A 24,584-nucleotide genomic window follows, 5' to 3' on the forward strand; every position below is an offset into this window, starting at 1 on the left:
TTCTACCATATTCAGGAAATCCTTCTTTCTGCCCAAGTTCAAAGGGATTATCTTAAAGATCCAAAGAAATCATTGTACTGTTCCTTTATCTGATGCATCGTTGAATACAATACTAAGTGGGGTATGTGCAGAACCAAATATATTGTTCAACTGAAAAGGCCTCAAAGATTTCTCACCAAGAAAATTAAAGGCCTTAATTCCTTCAATTATTCCAGCAGATTAGCACAATTGTCTTTATACTCAATAGCCTATAGGCTTCCCTGAGGTAATCCTTGTCTCACTTTTTGAGCCATGAAAGACAAAATCTTATTTAACCTCCCATTTTTTTTGCAAAACTAGTAGCTCTACAAACCCCCCACACTAGGGACCTAAATCTCCATGAACAAATAATGTAGACTTGCTGGAGGAACATATGCCTAACTCAGTGTATTGCCATCTTGTAGAATAAGTTACCAGTACAGCTTAAATAATGTACTAGTTTGGCTACAATTAGGGCTAGTCTTCTTGTTTGAATTGATAGACACAAATTTATACCAGGGTTATCGTGTATTGACTTACTCAACTTGGGAGGTGAGCACTGTCGAGGGCTGTAAAAAAGTGGGAAGAATTTTTAAGTGTGTCCATTTTAAATGTGTATATGGTTAGACATCTTATGGCCTCTGTGGTCAATGATTAGCATTGCTCTCATGTTCCTTTTCTTCCTAAATTGTAAAGTTGCTTCTATTTCTTGACAGTCTTAATCAGAAATTGAATGTCAGACATTTTCTGCATTCATTTCTTTATTCTCATGTACTACAAGCACTGTAAAGCTAACCTCTGTAACTACACCAACAAATAGGCCTGTTCCACTATCATCACATGATGCCATCCCAGAATCTGCCATAAAAGGAGTATAGGAATATTTCTTATTTACTAGTCAATATGAATATCTGTAAAGTCAGAACAAACCTCTGAACTGATAAAGGAACCAATGTAGCAAACAGCAAAATAGTGAAGAAAAAGGCAAAACTGGTTCCAACACAGCACTCTTTGATAGCAACACAACAGGGTAAGCGCTTTCACGGATTACATCCGCTTCCTCAGACCAAAATATTAAAACTCAAGTCACATCTTTAAACATTCTAGCAGCCAATGAGGCACACTAATCACTGAACCAATTTAACACATTCATTGCCTTGTCTTAGCAGTGAAGAAACTGACGTCAGTGTGTAAATCAGCAACACTATAAAACATACATTGCAGCTCAAAAATTGCTACGTACATAATTAAAACTGACTCTGGTCTATCACATAAACATAAATATAAATTCTAAAATGTATCAACATTTAAATATATTAATATATATATATATATATATATATATATATATATATATATATATATATATACATATAATAAAATCTGTCTAAAAATATGTACATAAAACTGGTCAATCTTGTGGACATATAAAATAAAAACCATAGCAAAGATATACATAAAAAATCAAGGACATAAGCCTGGTACTACTTGGTCAATATTTCAGTGCTCTAGCTTTTAAAAAGGGCTTCAGAGACACCTTACTATTGAGACCTGGTGGTTTGTCAGCTTGATAACGTATAATCCACTTCTGTTCCACTGATTCTGTCTTATTATTGCTGTCACCGCCTCTAATACTATCATGTTATGTGCAGTACCTTCTTTCGCAACATGCATGGTTAACGCACTTGTTTCCTTAGCATTCCTAATGTCTCTTAGGTGTTCTAAAATTCTCTCCTTGAAGGCTCTATTTGTTTGCCTATATAGAATGAAAAACAGATAGTACAGAAACAAAAATTATGTTACAAATCCAAGGGTAGACAGAATGCTGTACAATCTGATAGAATGGGTACGTACCCATGCAGGAGATGTATGGCTTGTGTGTTTGTATATATGGGGGGGGGGGGACACTTTTGTACAACTACAATTAGACTTTGAGATTAGCACCACTTTATATGCTGATTGCCATACCAAGCACGTTGTATATTTTTGTTTCTGTACTATCTGTTTTTCATTCTATATAGGCAAAACAAATAGAGCCTTCAAGGAGAGAATTTTAGAACACCTAAGAGACATTAGGAATGCTAAGGAAACAAGTGTGTTGGCCATGCATGTTGCGAAAGAAGGCACTGCACATAACTTTAAATTTTTTGTTCTAGAAGTCATACACAATAGTATTAGAGATGGTGACATCAAGAATAAGACAGAATCAGTGGAACAGAAGTGGATTATACGTTATCAAGCTGACAAACCACCAGGTCTCAATAGTAACGTGTCTCTGAAGCCCTTTTTAAAAGCTAGAGTACTGAAACATTGACCAAGTAGTACCAGGCTTATGTCCTTGTTTTTTTAAATATATCTTATATGTCCAGAAGATTGACCAATTTTATATACATATTTTTAGACAGATTTTATTATATGTGTGTATATATATATATATATATATATATATATATATATATTTTATATATATATATATATATATATATATATATATATATATATATATATATTTTAGTATATTTAAATGTTGATACAGTTTAGAATTTATATTTATGTTTATGTGATAGACCAGAGTCAGTTTTAATTATGTACGTAGCAATTTTTGAGCTGCAATGTATGTTTTATAGTGTTGCTGATTTACACACTGATGTCAGTTTCTTCACTGCTAAGACAAGGCAATGAATGTGTTAAATTAGTTCAGTGATTAGTGTGCCTCATTGGCTGCTAGAATGTTTAAAGATGTGACTTGAGTTTTAATATTTTGGTCTGAGGAAGCGGATGTAATCTGTGAAAGCGCTTACCTTGTTGTTTTGCTATTAAAGAGTGCTGTGTTGGAACCAGTTTGCCTTTTTCTTCAATATGAATATCTCTTTGAGTGTCCACTGAAAAAAGCCATGGCTGGTGGGACTAACCTAGTCAGCAAAAAGTAAATAAAATAATTAAAAAAAAAAAATAAATTTTCCATGGCTGTTTTGATAAGTTAAATCTAGTTCACACATTTTTGTAGAACCATAAGGCTTTGGCTTTATAGCCTTTATGTGACCAGGGTGACTTATCTGCCACATGCTAAACAGCTTCACAAAGTAAGACATGGAAACAAGCTATGAATGAATTAGGAATCTTCATGTACAAAATTTTAAAAGCTGTCCATGTAGGTCCTTTCCATACAGGCATGCTGACTTTATTTTATTTTTTATTAAGAACTTTGCAGTCATATGCAAATGTAGTACAAGTTATGCTGTGCTGTCATATGAGTCTGTAATTAATTTATGTCTCTTTCTACTGTGAGTCACTGTTGTGGAGTTTTGATTTTTGGATCTGAACTTTGATATGCCATACAAATTAGCCTTATCCCTTAGTTGTTGGAGAACAGTTTAAATAATCTTGTATGACATTACTGCAGCCATTAATCTCCTGAAGTATATATAGATAAATAATACAAACAATTGGAAGTCATATGGATGCATCCAGGAAGTAGAAAGAAAAGAAAAATTAAATGTTTTTTTTTTCCAGGAAAAGGAAAGTGTCATTAGCAGAGGAACAGGAAGTAGTAAAAGATGGACATGATGAGTGTTATAATAGAAGAAAGGAGGCTGTATAGCCATATGAGATGATATATGGGTGAATAAAAAGATTTGCAACTAAAGCAGAAAAAATGCAAAGAGCATTTAAGAGATTAGACCTGGAAATGGTTATGTGGATTAGCCATGAGTATTAGATGACAGGTGTAAACATATTGGCAGTATTATTTAGAAGGCAAAAGCCTTAACCAAGCAGTTTCTTCACCAGGAGAGGAGGTGTGTTATAAACAATGCGTTGCAAATCAGCAGTCAAGTTCACCTGATATCCGAAGCAAGTTGTTTATTTAGTTTTATAGATTTTACATATTTTATAGAGAAGTACACATATTTTATGAACATATTTTTATGTGAAATTTTCCAATCAACTCATCTATCTGTTGAACTGACTAATTTTAGAATAAAGTTATTATTATTATTATTATTCATCTATTTCATACCAGTCTGTTTTAGGGGTATCCAGTATGTATGATCTGTATTTGTTTCCAATTCTAAGTTTATTTTATATAAGGTAGAGAGGTATTGCTTAATACTCCTGTCACCCTTTATAACTTAACAAAAATTCATCCCTGTCTTTCTCTGACATTAACTGTAATTTATTTAATATTGTTTTCCCTTAGATTCTGAATTAGCATCCAGTGGGTTTGATCCATTTCAGATCTGTTCATTATAATGTCTACTGAGGGTTATACATTATATTTTATTCCAAAGAATTAAACAAGTAAATTAAATTACTGTTTTTTAATTATCTAATTTCAACAACATTTGCACCATGAATACATTGTGTTTAATATGCCAAAGGAAAAATATAAAACATCCATGTTTAATTATTGTATATTTAAAGAATTAATTTCTGAATGATTTCAGTATAGAATTAATATAATTTGAATTTATTTTTTAGGATAGTTGTCTAAGTAATTTTATAATATCCACAAGTTATTAACTAGTATATCTGAGGAAGAAAATACACATTTTAACTGTAAATGATTATATCTGTCTCCAATCAATGTTTTCTATTGAGCCTCATATGATTGATCAAGCTAATGTAAAATTGTTTTATGTATTGATACTGTTATATATGTTTCAATACTGGTGAATCCAGTACTGACAGATCACATTCTCTAATGTGGTTGCTATACACAGTTCTAGCTATGTAGGAATATTATAAAATGGGTTAATAATTTATTTAATTTCTAATGATTCTTTAACATAGGATTAATGATGTAGTATTTGTTATATATAATATTTTGGTACTAACATAATTTTGATTAATAATAATCTTCAAATGAGAAATATATATTGTATTAATGTAACAATTTCTTATAAGAACATATTGTTTTTTATGGTAATAGAGTCTATATTACCAGAAGTATGTATCCCCAAAAATCTGACAGTATTTGTACTGTGTCCAGGATTACATTAATTATAGATGAATTCATTGTTTTATTTATTAATAGCATTTCTGTTTTATCATTGCTAAATGTTGTTATGATGATATTCTCAAATAGATTAATGAAATTTATTATAGCTTCATAAGAGTTGTTTATATCCCCATTTGTAAGTGAAACATTATAAATAAATAAATTTCATTAATTTAGAATATTTTTATTTTGTTTAATATAATTTGCAAATGGTTCAATTCCTCAAGCAACTATATGGGAAAAGGCGGGTAACCTTTATTTATAATTACACATTGAAAGAGAAATGATAATATTTCTACATAAGCCTTAGAATTTTATATATATTTTTTTAACCAAGCTTCTTTGTGATCTTGGAGTCAGTATGTATATAGTTTACAGGAGGTGTGGGGATGCAGGGGGACTTGTCTCCCTGCAAAAACTCTTGCTGTTAGTTTAGCCTGTTCCAGGATAATCCTCAAGCATGTGCACTGTGTGTCAATGTTCTGTGTTGTAATGTTTTTATGTTAATATTCTGAATGTCAACATGCTATCATAATAGCTATATATATATATATATATATATATATATATATATATATATATATATATATTTACATATATAAAAACACACATATATAAGTAGATAGCTACATAATATGATGAATGATATTCAGTCTAAGTAAATATTCAGTATACACAATAACTTAGCTGGCTAGCTCCTTGTTTTTTTAAAGAAGGGAATTAATATTGGAGAAAAAAAACTGCTCCTACTGACCTATAGCGGGCAGTCTTTAAGGAAAACACTAGTGTGTGTGGTTATACAAATTACTGAGAAGTTCTCTTCAAAAGTCAGGATTATAGTTGTATTCTTAAAAAAGAAGTACATTTTTGAAAATGTCCAGGCACGAAAACAGAACTTATTGCTAAACTATTGCTGCTTCCAAAGCAATGTACATTTATTTTAAATGATAGGCAACATTGTTGAAGTCCTAAAAAGAAAACAAAGGACCAGATAAAATGTTGTTGGATCTTACTCATAGTTGTTATCCAGTCCGGATATATTGTAGTTGTTTTGAAGCAGTAATCTGTGGGAATAGAATATGTAAAATTATAGTGGAACACATACTTTACACAATTTATTTTTATTTTTTCAGGCACATAAAAATAAAACAGTCATGTTCTTATCTTCCATCTTTTTTTCATATACATTTATGGTTGCATCTCAGTGTTTTTAATCTTTGGCTGGATCTGAATAAAACAGATTTGTACAGAGCAATATTTGGAACAGTGACTGCAAAAACTAGTATCCACATAATTCAAACACCCTTTGCTGTGATCTTTAACAAAACAATTGTATGAATTTTAGTACCTGTAGTGGCATATAAACATCAACCTTGAAATAATACAACAACCACAATAATTATATTTAATAATAACAGATGTGTTGCGAAATATAGCTTAGATATAAGTAATACTTAAAGTCACACATTCTGTGTTTATACAGAATGCATTGTTCTGATAACCATTGTACTTTACTGCACTTTACATTTACAGGTGTGTAACTTATTTACATGTAATATATTCATTTAGAGTGATGTACATGGATGTGAATAAAGAATACTCTAATTTGATAAACTGAAATGAGGTTTTGATTAAACAGATATACCAGCTGATTTATATAGCCAGGCCATTTCAACATCCATGGAGTTTGAATAATTAACAAGTGTCTAACACAATGGGATACATGTCATAACATTCATTTAGATGTGATATATTCCAGTACATCAGGTGACTTTGACAAATGCTGTTTACTCTTCTGAAAATTAGGAGCACTGGATTTAAAAATATACCACCATGACCAGCAAGTTGCCATTCATGGAGCTTCTTGGTTTCAGATAAGCACTAATGACACATTCAGAAGTTTTAATAATGGCACAGTATGTCTAGAAAATATAATTTCCCTCATAGTTAGGCACAGTATCACAATGTGATTATAAGTTAATTGGTAGTTCTGTCATACAATGTGACATTGGCGTTCTTGTCTACCAAGCAATGAACCACAGAAACACCATCTCAGAAAGGTCATTAGGTAGGGAGTGACTCAGGAAGAAGTGGGCCTTTGGTCTTTTCCATTATGTTATAGACAGGACCATTATCTTATTACCTCATGGTCCATTGTGTTTATTCTTATCAGGAAGAAACCAGCCTTGTACTTGAAAGCTCATAAGGGATCTAAGCTGTTGCAGCAATAGCTGGTTCATAGGTTGGTACTAAGCTATTGGCCCTAGGGCTTACACAAGCCTAGCCATAACAATCCCCTAGCTATTTCTTCTCACAATATTTAATTCCCTGACCCCTGTCTAGCAGAGTGACTGATGTAATCCCCAGGGTGAAATTCCTATCTCCCATACAATTGTCAAGGTTCCTTTTTATGAGGGCCAAGAAGGAGATCTGCTTGACATGTATGGGCAGTTTATTCCAGGGTCTGGGGAGTCTCTGGGTCAGGAACCTATCCCCCCAGCATGTTTTGTTCATTATGATGACAAGGTTTAGATCCCTGGAGCATGTGGCTCTGAGGGATTGGCATTTCTTTAAGTGTAGTATGTCCAATAGCTCTGGGTTTGACATGGCCTTGTATGTTAAGCAGAGATCGCCTCTGAGTAGCCGATATGCAACAGAGTATAGCTGGAGTTTTTTAGAAGGTCAGCATAGGGCATCTGCTTTAGGCCTGTGATTCTTTTAGTGAGGTATTTCTGTGGCCTTTTCAGTTGTTGCAGATGTCTTGAGAGGTATATACCAAACGGGGCATTGTATTCTATAATGGGTCTAATGAGGGATGAGTACAGTGGGACAATGACCTCCTTTTTTTCTGGATGAAAAGCCTTTAGTGATGAGGTGTGCCACATAGAAGGATTTCGTGACTGCTATGGTGATGTGGTTATCGAAGGTGAGACCACTGTCCACCTGTGTCCCTAAGTCTCTTATCACACTTTCAGTGTTTAGTGTACTGCCACCTAAGTGGTAATTCACGGGTACATGTTTTTTCCCAAAGGGAATAACTATACATTTCTTGGCAATGAACTTGAGCCCATGACTCTGGCACCAAGAATCTGTTTCTATAAGGCCCTTTTGTAGAGTATCCACATAATTTGGGGATTCAATAATGGCTCCCAGTTTGCAGTCATCTGTGAAGTTTGTTAGCCAGAGTCCCTTAGTGTTGACCTGTACTTCAGAGAAGTAGATGCCAAAGAAGAGCGGTCCCAGGACTGAACCCTGAGGTACTCCACTTGTCACTTGCTTGGAGCTGAATTTGGAGTCGGCTACTTTTACACTGTGGGTTCTGTCAGAAAGCCAGTTGGCAACCCATCAAGTGATGTAGGGATTAATGCCCAGCTTAGTAAGTTTATCTATGATTCCAGGGTGAAGGATAGTGTTGAAGGCCTTGGTGAGGTCCAGATAGGCTGTGTGGACCAGCTTACCCTCGTCTACAGCTTTGAAGACTGATTTGAAGAAGTTAATCAAGTTCAGGAGACAAGGACCCTTCATGAACCCAATCTGGGTAGGGGTCCAGTGTTTGAAGGTTGCCAATATCTTTGTTTATAAGTTCCATGATAATAAGTTCCATGGCCTTGCAGATCAGGCTCGTCAGACTGATGGGGCGGTAGTTCCCAGGATCCAAGGTGGATCCCCCTTGTGGAGTGTGATAACTGTAGCTGTGCATCACTCAGTGGGCACAAAGCCTGAGGTGAGGCTATGATTAAACATGACACTTAGGTGAGGTGCCAGTTCATTTTGTAGTTCATGTAGTACACAGCCCGGGTTGTTATCTGGTCCCATGGATGCTGTATTCTTAGCTTTGGAGAGTGCGGTTTTTACCTGTATGGCCGTTATTACCAGAATTTGGCAATCTTTTGGTATTGAGATGGGCTCTTTAGGGGGTGGGGGGGTGAAGTTGGCACTGGATTGATCTGCCAGGATATTGGCAATATCCTTAAGATCAGTAGATTTAATAACATTCTGTTGTAGCTCAGATCAGATCTGAGCATTGCCATTTAGATTCTTGATATAGCTATAGAATGCCTTGTGGTTATCTTTGGAATCTTTGGCAATTTTATTTTCATAACTAGCTTTGGAGGATTTTATGAGGGATCTCAGCTTCTTACTGAGGTTGGGAAGGGAGTTTTTGGCATCTTGGGATTTTCCACTTTTCTGCAACAGTTTCTTCCTTTTATTGCAAAGTTTGTTTATGGCAGGGGACAACCAGATTTGCTTCCTTTTTTTGGAGGAGAGCATATTGGCTGTATTTGGAATGGCACGATTCATGCATGAGTGGATGTGCTCATTCAGTGCCTTAGTGTAGGATTCACTAGTTGAACTTTCAGTTCCCGTCTGCATGGGTGTCATGAAGTTTGTCACTTCTGACTTGAGTAGCATTAAGCTGGCTTTGGAGAAGTTTTTTATGGAGGTTTCCTTACTGAGGGCTGGGGGTGGGATGTGGATGTCAAGGGTGATTAGCTTATGGTCAGACCTGACCAATGAGGGGGTGACCATAGGTGTGGAGGATCGATTTCCCATGCTGGTAATGACCAGGTCTAGGATATTGGAGGCACTGGTGGGACTATGGATTAGCTGATACAGGGCATTGGAATTTATGAATTCCAAGAACCGTTGGGCAAAGATGTTGGTACACAAGTAGTTTTCCCATTTAATAGCAGGGTAGTTAAAATCATCCAGTATTAGGGTGTTTAGTTGTATCTTAATATTTTCCAGTATGTTTAGAAAGGTGTAGTGAGAATCTTGGGGCATGGTGGGGGATCTGTAGCAAGCTACAGTTTGGTTTGCAGTCTTACCTAGTGTTAGTTTCGCCTGGAAAATTTGAGATGCATTGTGTTGGGCAACTAGCCTGGTGGTGAATATCTATGGTGAATATGGACACTCCTCCACCTTTAGTGTTTCGGTCCTGGTTTGTTGGCCGAAAAGTGTGGTAAGAGTTGTAGCCTGGTATTGCAGGGGTTCTCTCTGGAGCCTTGAACCAGGTCTCAGTTACTGCACAGATATCGATGTTTTCCATTTTTTGGAGTGCCTTGAGAGAGTGCATTTTAAGGTTTAGACTTCTAGCATTGAGCAGCATTACCTTCAGATTTTTCATGCTTGTACCTGTTATGGTGGTGGTTTTGTCCTTTGCCTAAAAAAAAGGCACTGTAGGGGTGGCAGGAGCCTTAACCAGTAACCTGAATCCCAGGGGTGACAGGTGCAGACCATCTCTGACAACGCATCGTGGTCTGTCGATAATGTCGTCCCAGGAAGACAGATACTGGCTCCCCTTTGAATGAAACCAGGAGCTTAGCCAATTGTTGAAGTCAATCATTTTGTCCTTATATTGTGGTATCATTCTGGGCGAAGGCAGTATGCTACTCAGGGCTAGGGTCATACCTGCCTGAGCCACATGATTCGAGATCTCTTCCATGTCTCTTCTGTAATATGAGGAATATCAGTGCTGGAAAAATCATCTCAAAAATGATATTGAAAATACTGTACTCGCATAGAATTAAGGGCATTGTAATAAGATTAATTATATCGCTGCTTTTATTAATTTAGTTTATAGTTGCTTGACACTTTTCAGCTGCAACCTAGTGACATTAAAATATCACATTTAAATGCTTCTCCAGGTTGAGAAACATAAAACTATATGTTTTAGTTATAAATGTGCAAGAAAAGAATCACTAGTCAACATTATAATTCACAAATCAGTTTCTGATGTTCTATGACTGGTAAACTCATTTGAAAGTTTATGCTATTCACTTATTCTTTCATTTTTTTATGCTTTTTTAAAAGACATGATTACATCAATGTCTTTGACTTTTATCTCTTTGTATTACCTTATTTATATGGATACATACACAGGAGTGGCAGCTATTTCAGAGTAAGACTGGAATGGTTGTGTTAAGGTTGTTTGAAAGTACAGTTGTGTAAGTACACAATAGATGTTTGAATAGATCCCTGCTGCATTAGCCTAAGTTACATTGGGCATCCTGCCCATATTAGGTCCAAACTGATTTAATGAATCATTGAAGTTTCCTCATATGAACTCTAGCCAAAGTACTCAAGAGAATAGTAGAGGCCATGAAACCTATAATTCTGAGACATTCCCCAGTAGATGCCTGACTGGTTATAAAAGATCAGAAACATTTCCCTAACATTCCATTATGTCTTGAGGAAGAAAGGCCATCATGAGGGATGTATCCAGTAGTCATTCTAGAAACACTATCCCGCGAGACTAAATGAGAGTAGATTTATTTATGTTCACCTGAAAATCCTGCCTGTGATTTTATTACCCAAGCCTGAGGTTCTTGATAACTTGAGATTAAATGTGCAAAATAAATCAGTAATCTAAATATGGGAATATGTGAATACCCTGCAACCTGAAATGGGCTATTACAGGAGCCAGTCACTTTGTAAACACTCTTGAAGCTGCTGATAATCCAAAGGGCTAGGCAGAAAACTGAAAATGTAAACCAGGCACAGAAAAATATAAAAAGCATCTGAAATCTTTGAGAATTAGACTTTGAAATGAAACATAACAGAGATTATAGAAAAAGGTTTTTAAATGATGGGATTTTGATGTGAAAATTTTAAGAAAGGTCTGACATATTCCTTCAGGTTTCTTCTTTCTTTGGCACCAGAAAGATTCTTGAATATAAACCTCTTCCTATTTGATCTGTGGGAGCAGGTTCTATAACCCACTGAGACAGAATTGGAGGGAACAAAGAGATCTGATTGAAGAGATGCAGGGGGGGGGGGGGTCCATTGAAAAGGAAGAAGGGAATCCCACTGCCAGCTGCAGCCTTTCAGAATAATTCTCAGCATCCAAGTGACTGAAGTTATCTGGTGCCACATAAGAAAATGAAGACCAAGACATTGGGACAGCTTTACATGACTGCAAGGGTGGAATGGGAAAATATTTAAGGGGTATATAGTCAGTCTGATCTCTTAGATTATCTTTTGTTTCTCCGATGTTTTTCTTTGCCTGTGCCTTTCTGTGAATGCTTATTCTTTTTCAATAAAAAGGAACCTGAAGGTGAAGAAAAGTTTCTATTAAATCTTGGTAAGGAGGGTTGAAAAATTTGGGTAATTCCCTGAATTAACTTTCCACTTTCATCAAACCTTTTAAGAACCTCAGATAAAATAACACCTCTTTACTTATGTCCAAGAAGAAAAGGTGTCTGACAAGTGGTTAGTGGAGTGTTGAGAAGTTAGTCTTACCTTCTTAAAAATGTTATATTTTAGATAAAAAAAAATTTAGTGACAACTACAAAACACACTTGTCCCAGTCTCTACCAAGATGTTCTGAATGCAAATTGACACTTTTCCTTACAAAAGTGATAAATTAAAAAGGAGTTCCAACAGACACTCAGAACCATTTGTCTGCCTAAAAAGGTATCTGACAAGTTGCAAGTGGATCCTTGAAAAGTCAGTCTTACCTCATGACAGAAAAGTTATGTTTTTGACGTAAAACTCTTAGTTGCAACTACGAAACACACTAGTCCCAGAACCTAAGTATAATTTTGGATAGAAAATAACACTTTTCAACACAGAATATGATAAAAATATATATAATCATATATATATATATATATATATATATATATATATATATATGTGTGTGTGTGTGTGTGTGTGTGTGTATATATATATATATATATATATCTATCTAGATATATATATATATACAAATACATATATATATGTTGTTTATCTTTCGTCTTTTTCCTGGTAAGGGGTCACCACAGTGGAACTCCGGTCCGCTAATGATTGCCAGTAGATTTTTACAAAATGCCGAGGTGCCAGCTCGACGCCCAACCTTCAACGAAGACATGCCCATTTATGCATGCATGTCTTTCGAATGTTACCTAACCGCGGGGAGGACATGCAGACTCCACACAGAAGGTACTCCCAAGCCAAGCCAAGAATCGAACGGGAGAACCTCTTGCTGTGAGGTAACAACACTACTGCCATACCATAGCGGCATTTTATATATATATATATATATATATATATATATATATATATATATATATATATATATATATATATACACATGCCTGATGACAATTTTTTATTTTTATTTTATTTTACATTTGTTGACCGGGATAGTCCGACTGAATGCATGTCCATTTTCAGCGGAGGCCCGGGGAGAAAAGCTCCAAGGGTAAGCAGATACAGCATTACATAATACAAGCAGACTATTTACAGAGATTACATAAGTAAGCAAGTTAAACAAGCTCTACAGGTTAGAGTTAATTCCGAGTGTAAATCAGGATTAAATTAAATCACACAGCAAGCTGGTTAACAGATTTTTACACATTCTAGAGAGAGTTAGCCAGGCTTGATACAGTGACATAGCCAGTTAAGTGACAAATGTTGTTTGAGTCTAGTTTTAAATTGACCTAAGGTGGAAAGTAAGGTAATATCAGCTGGAAGAGAGTTCCAGGATCTACTTACAGAGTTTGCAAAGAAAGAATCACCAGCTGTGTTATTAATTTTGCTAGTCTGAATTAGTAGTTTGTTAGAGGATCGAAGTGGTCTAGGATTGTTATAGGGGGTGATAATATTTTTAAGTGCAGGAGTATTGTTCGGATTATAGAGGATTTTATAGGTCATAATCAGTTGGTTATACTGGATTAGGCTGGGTAGTTCAAGCCACCCAAGCTGATTTAGACTGATGCAATGATGTGTCCTAAATGGCAGCCCAGTGGCAAACCTGGCAATGTGGTTGTAGCAAATTGAGAGTTTGTTAAGGACAGTCTTGTTTAAATTCGAGAGTAGAGGGGATGCATACAGAAGAGTTGAAAGAAGGTGAGAGCAAGCTATGGCAATTTTAGCTGGAGGGGTTAGGAAGGCTTTTATTCTGTAAAGTGACCCTAGTTTTTTATTGATGGTTTTGATAGTTTGGTTAACATGTATGTTGAATTTTAGATTATTATCTATGATGACAACTAATAGTTTTGTAGAAGGGGCAGGGGAGATTATTGTGCCATCATTTGAATTTATGGTAAAGGTGAAAGCAGTAAACCTACGTGTTGGTGAAAATAACAGCATTTTAGTTTTTTGGGATTTAGGATCAGACAACATTCAGAAAGCCAGTTTTCTATTGTATTAAAGGTGGTCTGGGTAGCTGACCATAACTCTATTGGAGATGTGGCCGAGCAAATCAGAGTAGAATCATCAGCATATTGGATACAGCTGACTTTTGGGATGACAGTATAAAGGTCGTTAATGAAGATGGAGAACAGCAAGGGCCCTAGTATAGAGCCTTGTGGTACTCCAAGGGTGTTAGGTAGAAGGTTAGAGAGTTTGTTCTGCCAGAGGACAGCCTGCTGTCAACCATTCAGGTAGGATTGAAACCATTGAAGGGCTGTAGTATGTAGACAGAATGTTTGCAGGGTGTGGATTAAAAGTTGGTGATCAACCATATCGAATGCCTTGGATAGATCCAAGAAGAGGGCTGAGGATATATAATTATTGTTGCGATTATGGTGTATGGTGTTGGTAAAGGCTAGGAGGGCTGAAGTAGTGCTGTGATGAGGACAGAAACCATGCTGAGTGTGTGCCATAAGGTGATTCTGGATTAGGTGGTGCATGAGTTGTCTATGAATACATTTTTCCATAATCTTTGCAAGTGGAGAGAGTATAGCTATTGGCCTATAATTGGAGAATTCAGTAGAGCTGCCTCCTTTGTGAAGTGGGATTACATAGGATATTTTCCAGATGGCGGGAATTTTAGCTTCTACTATGGTTCGATTGATTATTATTGAGATGGGGTAAGCAATAGCATCAGCTGATTTTTGTAGGTACTCGGCAGGGAGTTGATCAGCAGAAAGTGTAGTGGGTTTTAATTTTTTGATCAAGGTATGGATAAGTGAAGTGGCGACTGGTTGGAAGCTGAATGCGGGTAGGTTTCTAGGGGTGCTACTTTCAGGACCAGGGGAGCTAGGAGGTAGTTGGCTAGCTAGGGCTTGAATTGTCTCAGTAAAGAATCGGTTAAAACTGTCAGAAACATCTTCAGGGTTTTATCAATAGTAGCAGCAGGGATTGGGGTTGAAGTTTGTCCAGGATGTAGTAGATTATTTAAACCTGCCCAAAACTTCTGAGGGTTATTTTGATTTACTGTCTGTAAATTGCAGTAGTATTGTTTTTTGTCTTGTAAAATGGATTTTTTAGTTTCGTTCCTGGATTGCCTGTATTTAATGTGATCTTGGGGGTCTTTAGAAGAACGCCATAAAGCCCATGCTTTGTTTATAAGGGTAATTTTGAGTTTAGACTCTTTAGAAAGCCATGGCACAGTTTTTGCCTTTGTTCTCTTTGAACAAACAGGTGCATGCAAATCAAGGATCTCAAGGAATTTGTTGTTAAAGTATGCTACAGCTTCCTCTAAGGGGAGGTGTTTTAGAATAGACCAGTTACATGAGTTTAGTTCTTGTTGGAATTTGGCAGGGTCAAAGTTTATATTGTTTCTAACCTTTCTGAGTAAGTGTTGTTGGGAATTAATGGCTTTGTGCTTGATTACATAGGTGAGAAGGTGATCGCTTAGGCCATCAGGGAGGGTACCAGAGGTGTATAGTTGGGGGTGACTATTTATGAGTACCCAGTCAAGTATGCCTTCTTTTTGGTTGGGTTTACCTATCCTGGTAGGGGTGGATATGATTTGTGTAAATGCATGCAGGTTAATATGGGTGGTTGGGGATTCTGAGGAACAGGTGCCCCAGTCTATGTTAAAGTCTCCAAGTAGTAGGGTTTCTTGGGGGTAGTGACATGATAACCAGTGCAGGATATCTTCAAGTGTAGATATATTGTTACCTGATATTAATGCATTTATTTTTATTAAGTTGCAATTTGGTGGCAAGAATCTCAGAGTTATTAATCTGAGGTGGTTGTATTACATCTATGGTAACATTCAACTCAGATTTATAGAGTACAGCTACCCCCCCCTTCCTCAAAGCACGATCCAACCTGTGTATGCTGTACCCAGGTGGTAACACTTCATTGTCTGTAGTGTTAGGTTTTAACCAGGTTTCAGATAAACAGAGAATCTCAGGGGAGTGGACATCCAGAAGTGCATGCAATTCATGTACCTTGTTATTAATGCTTCTAATATTGAGATGACAGGCTAGGAGAGAGTTAGTTGGCCTATTAATTGTAGGTTTGTAGCTTAGATTGCAAGTAGAGGGGGTATGTGTATGTGAAGTGGGTGGGCCAGGATTGGGGTGAATATCACCACCAATATTAGGTTAAGTCTATACTTGGTGATGAACTTCAGGAATTTGTTTATTAGTTTGTAGTAGTGTTCGGATCTAGAGCTAATGTGCCTGGGGTTGAGATGTTGATACACTGAACAAGATGTTGGATAGGACCTGGTACTGTAAGTATGGTTGAAGGTGGAAGGATTTACAGCTGGGGTGATAGTATGGCCTTTTGGGACCTGAAATCCCATGAGAAACTGGTTTTCATACAAGGTAAGGAGGTATGGTGCGAACAAGAGGGGTAGTAAAGAGGAGTATATCATTATATGTGATTCAGCTAGTGAGTGAAGGAACTGTTCCACCTGGTGATGCAACACCAGAAGATAGAGTGGTGAGATAAAGGTACTGGAAGGGGGATGGGAGAATGCCAGATGAAAGCTAATAGGGTCTATTAAAATGTAGAAGAATGGGGGTGGGAGGAATTATCCCAGATTTTATTTATATATTTTTATTTATTTATTTATTTATTTATTTAACATTTGTTGACCGGGAATGTCCGACTAGGTTCCACAGAGCCTGTTTTCAGTGGAGGCCCGGGGAGAAACGCTCCAGATGCATGTCTTTGGAATGTGGGAGGAAACTGGAGTACCCAGAGGAAACCCACGCGAACACAGGGAGAACATGCAAACTCCACACAGAAGGCACCCCAGCCGAGAATTGAACCAGAGAACCTCTTGCTGTGAGGTGACAACGTTAACCGCTGCACCACTGTGCCGCAGATGAAAGCAGATAGGATCTAGAAAGTGGGGGAGTGTCTATAGTACTATAAATTTAGAGGTACTGGGGGTGGGAAGGAATTGGGGGTAGGGAGGGGAGCGAAGAGAGCCTGAGCGCAGTGAGGGCAAACATAACGGGGCTATTGCAGTTTACAAGGTTTCCTAAGGTGTCCTAAAGCTATAAGGTAAGTATTATAGTTCTTAATGCAAGAGTCAGTTTACTTAAGTTACAGGGGAAGGAGGCAAATACTCAAGTAGAAAAAAGAGCCCTGTGACTGACCAAAATGGTGACCTGCTTAATTAGACAGCACTGTAAGTGAAAGCTTAACATATGCTTTTTGTATGCAACCTACTCTGCTTAAATGCTGAGAGAAACTGATTGCAGCCCTGTAGACACCGTTTTGTAGGGAAATGTACAGTTCAACTAGGAAAAGAGAAAAGCAGAGATTCTAGGGTAAGTATGAAGGCAACAACAGGCATGTATTTTATAATAATACATTCAGAAAGGTTTGATGGTGGGGGGGGGGGTAAAGTAGCACACTTCAGAATGAGCTAAGATTTATAGCTTAGAAACCTAAGCAAGAGAGCAATGCAGTAAATAAACACTTGCCAGATTTTAAAGATATACCAGAAAAACTAAATCAATTGTTCACAATTGTACAACTGGAAAATTGCCAGTAAAAGCACTTCAGGTATAGCTAGCCCAAGTTATTCAAGTCATAAAAGTACTTCTTCGATGTGTGTGTGCAATTTAAACATTAAAAACACATGCAGCAAGTAGGAGCTCTGATTATACACTTTCTGTAAGTACAGTTTCAGTTTAAACACAAACATTACCACAGAAATTCACTAAAGTTTTTTTGCTATTGACCACTCTAAAACCTTTTACCAGACCTTAAAAACTGTGGCAAGTTCATAGAGAAATGGGGATACCAGGGTCACTTTATTCACCCACTACAGAATCTGGATACAGAACAGATGGAACCATATATGGAATAACTGACTGGATCAAGACTGGGAAAGGAGTACAGTACCTGTTTATTCAAGTTATATTGTAACTATATGATGCAACATGCTGTACTAAATGAATCAGATGAATCATCTCATTCATTTAGGACTGGCAAGTTGTCGGATTTAGCATATGAAGGTATCCCTATTGATGTGATCAAATGCAAGGCAGATGGGATTCTAATGCATATAAATTTTATCTGAGATAGGACAGGTGTAGCAGTACGTGGTTATGGTTTGTTTGTTTTATGTTGCAGGTCAAAGGCAGGTGCTTGTCCTTGGACAATCTTTTGCACATCGGGTGGTGAAGTTAGCAGCTATGAGGCCCAATGGCTATGTTTGGGTACTGACCTGGTTACATGGGACGTATGTTTGTATGGTATTGGAAATATGTGTTGGAATCAGTTATTGACAGTTGTGGATTAAGGGTTCAGACAGGCATTTCCAAATGTTGTCTTTGTGCATTTGAGGGTGACAATCTGGGCTTTATTCCTAAGAATTAATTGTTGCCCTGGATTATACAGGATTTGTTTTTGTTGCAGCAAGTTTCCTAGGGTGGAAACAATTTGGTTGGCAATTACTCCTAGGATAGTGTGGGGAGATACATTTAAAATAGCAGCTATGGAGGAAGCAAAAGGTCTCTTTAATCACAGAGTCACTGGAGTTGCTATATCCTTTGGGATTATGTTATGGGAACATCAGAATTTCAGTGATAAAGATCCTGTGTGGAATCATTCAGACAACATGCATTTGAGTGAAATTGCTCTTGATTTGCTTAATATTCATTTGTATCATTTGGAGAAGAATTTAGAAGTCATTGATTCAAAACAGGTATATGATATCAGGGGGGACAGAGAGGCTAAGGAAGTAGGGGAACATGCTTCCATTTAATCAGCTTGGTAGGTGATTAGGACAATATGCTTTTGGAAAGGTTGATCTCCCCCCTTCCTTCATGGTTTGAGTGTAAGATTAGGAATGAGCAGTATGCTAACATTGCCCTTGGAGTAATATGTTTTTTAAGTGAACAGGAGTTTGTTACACAGCATATGGGGTTATTAAAGTGTTTACAAGGGACAAGTGATGAACGCGCCTGTCTTTGTTTGTGTTTTGTAGTTGAGCATTGTTGAATGTTCCTGTCATAATTATTGTGACAACAATTCTATGATGTATATATATATATATAGTTTCTTACAGGTGAGAAGTGATGGAATGTGCATATTGTTTATTGATTTACAATTGATAAACAATTGATGTATTATATATTTGAATAAAATTGATCCTGCTACAATTTGGTATGTCCTGGGAGTTCTTCATGAAAGGGGATTAATGGACAACATCTCCTTGGCTATTATGCTTACTTTTTTAACTTGGTATTTTGTTTCATACACAGTTCCTCTTTCTTCGATATATTTATGTATACTTTTTAATTTGGTATGCTTTTTATCTTCTCATTTCTTGTTTCTTTAAACCTTAAATCCTTACCTAAAAAGGTTTATTTCCTCCTTTCTACCGTTTTAGACATTATTGCTGCCTATACAACACATTCCTTTTATTTTAAGCTCATATATATATATATATATATATATATATATATATATATATATATATATATATTCTTTCTCTGTATATCTAAATTATCATTTTCTAAAAAAAGTGATAAGCTTTTAATAATTCCATTTTTTGTACATTTAGTACTTTTGTTGCCACTGAAAAGAATACTTTTTATATTTCATTTTATATGCTAGATATCACATAGAGCAATTTCTTTATAATGATTTCATATCTTTATGGTCTTTCACACATTTTCTTTCTGTACTTCTAGTCTCCTGATTTCAATCATATTCCTTTCCCTCTTGAAATGATTCACTAAAAATTATGATAAAATGTGTCCGTACTTATAAAATTGTCTAAATCATGCAGTTTTCTTTCTCCTCGGAAGTTTCTGAAAACATAACATAGTGTCATTTTGTTTTGATATATATGAATAAAATTTCTCCACACTTATATTCAACTTTTCTAAGTCATTATCTTTCTAATACGACTAAAATTAGAAGTTATTTTCTCTTTTACTTTCCTTTTGTGACAATCGCCAACAGTCATTTGAATTTTCAGTGATACAATTCTTCAAAAAGTTTGATTCTTTCTTTAACTGTTGTTTTGCATAAGCCACATTAATCACAAATATTCTCTCATCTGATTTCTTAAAACTATTTTCATGCATGATTTTCCTTACAGAATAAACAGTTTGGCAGATATACAGAAAATTCCATGATGCCCTTTTGTTTTAATACATCTTTTCTATATTGTATCAAAAGTTTACATTTTGTTTGGATGTTCAAGCTTAGGAAAAGAGTCTAACCAAGGATGTTCAACTTTCTTCTCACATGCAAGTATCATCTTTTCTGCTAGCCGACATTTTCACATGTCATGTCTCAAAATGATTGTTTTTCTAAATGAATAAGTGACTGCACGTGCTATTTTTCTATTATTTATAGAGGTCTAGTATGAGAAGTATTTCATTATAATACTGAAGCTTCTTCTTCCCCAACAATCTGTTACATTTGCAGCATGAATTTAATTATTGCATAACCCTAAGATAGCATGGTGTTATCATCAGGTTCATCTTTACTCAGCACTGAAATATAATGTTTAATAATCAGTCCTAATTAAGGGACTTTGTTCACCAAAATACAGTTTTCCTTAGCTTTTTACAGACTGTCATCCACATCAGCATTAGTTTGGAGGCAGTAAAGCTGTCCTTGGTCTTACTGCATCTGTGGAAACCTGCCCCTTCTCAAAATGAATACAGAAATTTCCCCAATGCCCTAGCAAGATTTCACCTACTCAGGATGAAGACCATCTTTGGTCTATCCTAAAAATAGGCCATACATCTAGCGGGACTGATCCGGTCAAAAAAATGGTGTCTGAACACAAGATGGCTGATATGCTTACTTGATACCAGAGTACATTTTGCCAAACATCAATGATTGGTTTCAAAGTTATGTTAACAGACTGATACCATATGCAGCATACACTGGCCAAGAGAGGTGAGTTGGGTCAGATAACTGGAATGGTAGCTGGACAGACACACACAAAATCCAAACTTATGATTTGAGGACCTTAAGAATATGAAGCAGATGCTTTGAAAACATCTTATTAACTGATGTGACAATGTGAAATTGTGGATGAAAGGTGATCAGTGCTTGTCAGGATAATAGCCATAGAACCATCTAGTGATCAGTGTCATTGAGGGAAACCATGAAGTTAAAGAATGAGGCCTTCTGTGTAAGCTATTAGGGGCCTCCACGTTTTGACTGATAGGTACTGATGAGATAGGAAGCCAGCAGCTATGGCAGTTACTGATATACAGTCCAGTGTATGAGAGGAGTGTGACAGGATCATTAAGAATAACTATCAGATGGCCTCAAAAAAGAACTGGCAAGCCAGCCAAAGACTTAAATGGAGGGGGAGGCAGGAATTGCCTTGGTTGTTTTCAACAAGGTGGAGAAATGCTGATATTGATTGATGACATTGCCAGGGGGAGGTAAGACCATGCTAATGCTAATGAACTCCTAAACCTAACAGATGTGCCATTCTTTGAGGAAGAAGAAATTCATGGGATGGACTCAACTTCTGTAGAATAAGCTGCTGCAGCAATTAACAACTTCAGGTTAGTGTGGCAGTGGGAGTGAATGAGATTCAACTAGAAATACTGAAGGCTCTGTTTATTATTGGAGTGTCATGGTTAACAGTCATTTTGTATGTTGCATGGAAGGTGAGCACAGTATCTCTAGATTTGCAAACTGGGTGGTAGTTGTCAATTTCAATAAGGGGAGAGGGGATTTGTTTTACTGATATAGGGATCAGTTAAGCTCCTTTTAAAAGTATATACCAAGGTGCTAGAAATGTGACTTTATCAAGTAGGTGAATTTCTGATTCAAGAGCAGTGTGAATTCACTTGTAAAGTGGATCAACTCTTTACCTTGTATGGATATTGCTGGGGCTGTGGGAATTCATCAGTCTGATTTACATGTACTTTATGTTCCTGGAAAAGGCATATAACCTTGCACTGTAAATATACTGAGAGAGGTACGAGAACATTATGGCATCTCAAGTTCACTTCTGCATAATGTAGTTTCCCTGAAATTATGCATGGAACTGGAATTGCATCTACATTCTCAGTTTTAGGTCAAATACGTTCATTGTGCATTAATGACTCTGCCAAGAGTGATTCATTTCTTCACTCCTTTGCATGGTTTTCATGGACATCATTAAAAGGCATAGTTGAGGTGTGGAAAGTATTCAGTGTGGGGATCAGAAGAGCACATATCTGTTGCTTGCTGAATGTGTTGCCTTCTTGGCTAAAACGTGATTGCCATCTCTGGCTTACATTGGAGAAATTCACTGCTGAGTGTAAAGACTCTGAGAAGAGAATCAGCAGCTCCAACTCAGAGTAAATGGTTCCCACCTAGAAAAGAGTGGCGTGCTCTCTGCAGTTGAAAGGGGCGCAGCTATACCATGCAGAGGCATTCAAACATCTTGGGTTCTTGTTCATGAGTGAAGGTTGAAGGGACTAGTAAATTGACAAGTGGGTGGTAGCAGCAGTATTGAATGCATTGTACTTGTGTACAGTGTTGAAGAGAGAGATGACTCAAAATTCACAGTTTACTGGTCTATGTCCACCTCCAGTCCTATAGTGAGAAATGTTGGCTAATGACTGAATGGATGAAATTTTCTACGCAAGAAGCAGAAATAAAATTATTTCTCAGGGCCGGGTCCCACTTCTCTGTGAAACTGAGCCTGGCAATCTTGGTGGAAACATAAGTAGAAGCATTGCTCTTCTGGGTTTAAAGGAGCCAGCAGAGATACAATGTATACCTAGCGAGGAAAGCCCTGGGGTGTCTCCTCTGTGAAGTATTTATCAAAACATAGAAAAAGAACTCTGCAATTGATTATGGTAAGCATAAGAGGCCTAGCCATATGCACCTTTAAGAAGACACACTTAAAGGTACTTGCAACCCTTTTTAAATAATTATGAGTGTTGAGCTCCCAAAACATGTACAAATCACTGGGAAGAGCCCTCAGACCAGAGCCAAGGTATTCTGGCATGAATATTTCTCTCAACTTGCAAGGAAATGCTTAAGGATCCTACAGAACTCACTGGGAATTGTTACTGGAGATAAAGAAGTCTGACTATGACCACAAGTCTTAGCAGCCTAAGCAGTTGAACAAATAGATAATTGTGTGGATGAGTAGATGGAAAAAATTGACACTGATAGGGAAATGACAGTTATGGCATTCATGCAAAGACAGGTATGGATAAAAATATAAAAAAGTGTAGTTCTCAAATTTTGAAAATCACAAGTTTACTCCCTGCGTTTATAGACTGCAGAACACACTTCTAACTATAATTTTCATTCTATCTAAAGCAGATTTTCAATGTGTGATTTTATGGTAAAAAAAAAATAATCTGTCCAAACACTGACTTCAGAGGGATGGCAAAATAAATCTTTTAAAGTGAAATCAGAAAAGATCCCTTAGAGATGACTATGACAGCTGTTATAGGTAAGGAAGTAATGTGATGAAATGCCTGTAGTGCATCACTATGGTCAAAATATTGAAACAGTCAAGAGATTGTGACCATAAAATCTGCCTCTACTATTATAATGTTTTTTTTCCATAATATTCTTTCAACATTCCCTAAGAACTATCACTGGGTGTTTTTGTTTGGTTTTATAGAGACTACTAAACCATGCATTTAAAAATCTGCATCAGAGTCTTGACATAGGAAAGAACTCATTGTAGGGCATCAGACTTGTAAGACCACTACTCCGTGAGAGACAATTTATTTACGTGGCTTGCTCTAGAGTCTAGATTAATTGTAAACCAGATACTACTCATTTGTAGACTAAGAAGGCTGATTTTGGGCCACATATGAAATCCCCCATACACAGTTTATTTTTAGTGCCCTCCACAACTGGTTACCATAGCAGCATCTGGTCTGATATCAGCTCTGTATGTTGCATCTTGACTAGTTTTCACAGTAAATATTTAAGGAATGCTTATTGTAACTTTCAATTGATGACTTAAACTAGATGTCCCCCCTACATGCCTCTCAACTGTGTAGAGTTTTGCAGACTGTTCATATTTTGCCTCATATTTTTACTCTATTCCTCATAAACTTTGGGGATCCCTGGCAAATCATTGAGGATTGAAGTTACTAAATAATAACAAATATTTGTGTTTCAGACTTTATATTCTTCGGCTAGTACAAAACCTGTTATTCTATCAACTTTCTAAGTTTATAAGAGCAATATATAACATTTGTCTCTGATTTTAGCTTTTGTCTTCCCATTATATTTGGCTTTGTGTAGAATACTTATGCTAAGAAGTTGAGAATCATGTCTCCATATCTTTGCCAAATCCAAAACAGCTCTGTAGTCTTTACATCCAGTCTGATGGGCTGAACCAGTGCTTCACATTTAACATTTCTCTTTTGTCTGTTAATTACTGTAACTTACTCAATTACTGGAACATGATCACATATGATTGCACTCATTGCTG

At 36.5% G+C, this 24,584-nt stretch overlaps 1 protein-coding gene and 1 long non-coding RNA gene across 2 annotated transcripts in view; both read right to left on the reverse strand.

The window, feature by feature from the left end:
* Window positions 1-24,584, reverse strand: part of LOC122788658 (deleted in malignant brain tumors 1 protein-like) — a 1,289,564-nt gene that overhangs the window by 295,703 nt on the left and 969,277 nt on the right. The window lies entirely within an intron of this gene.
* Window positions 6,031-24,584, reverse strand: part of LOC122788969 — a 39,505-nt gene continuing 20,951 nt past the window's right edge. Inside the window, exon 3 of the long non-coding RNA XR_006362757.1 lies at window positions 6,031-6,081. This is a non-coding gene — a long non-coding RNA (uncharacterized LOC122788969). The remainder of the gene's footprint in view (window positions 6,082-24,584) is intronic.

The sequence above is a fragment of the Protopterus annectens genome, chromosome 14.part0 (genome assembly GCF_019279795.1).
Source record: "Protopterus annectens isolate FY-2018-M chromosome 14.part0, PAN1.0, whole genome shotgun sequence".
NCBI classification, from domain to species: Eukaryota; Metazoa; Chordata; order Ceratodontiformes; family Protopteridae; genus Protopterus; species Protopterus annectens.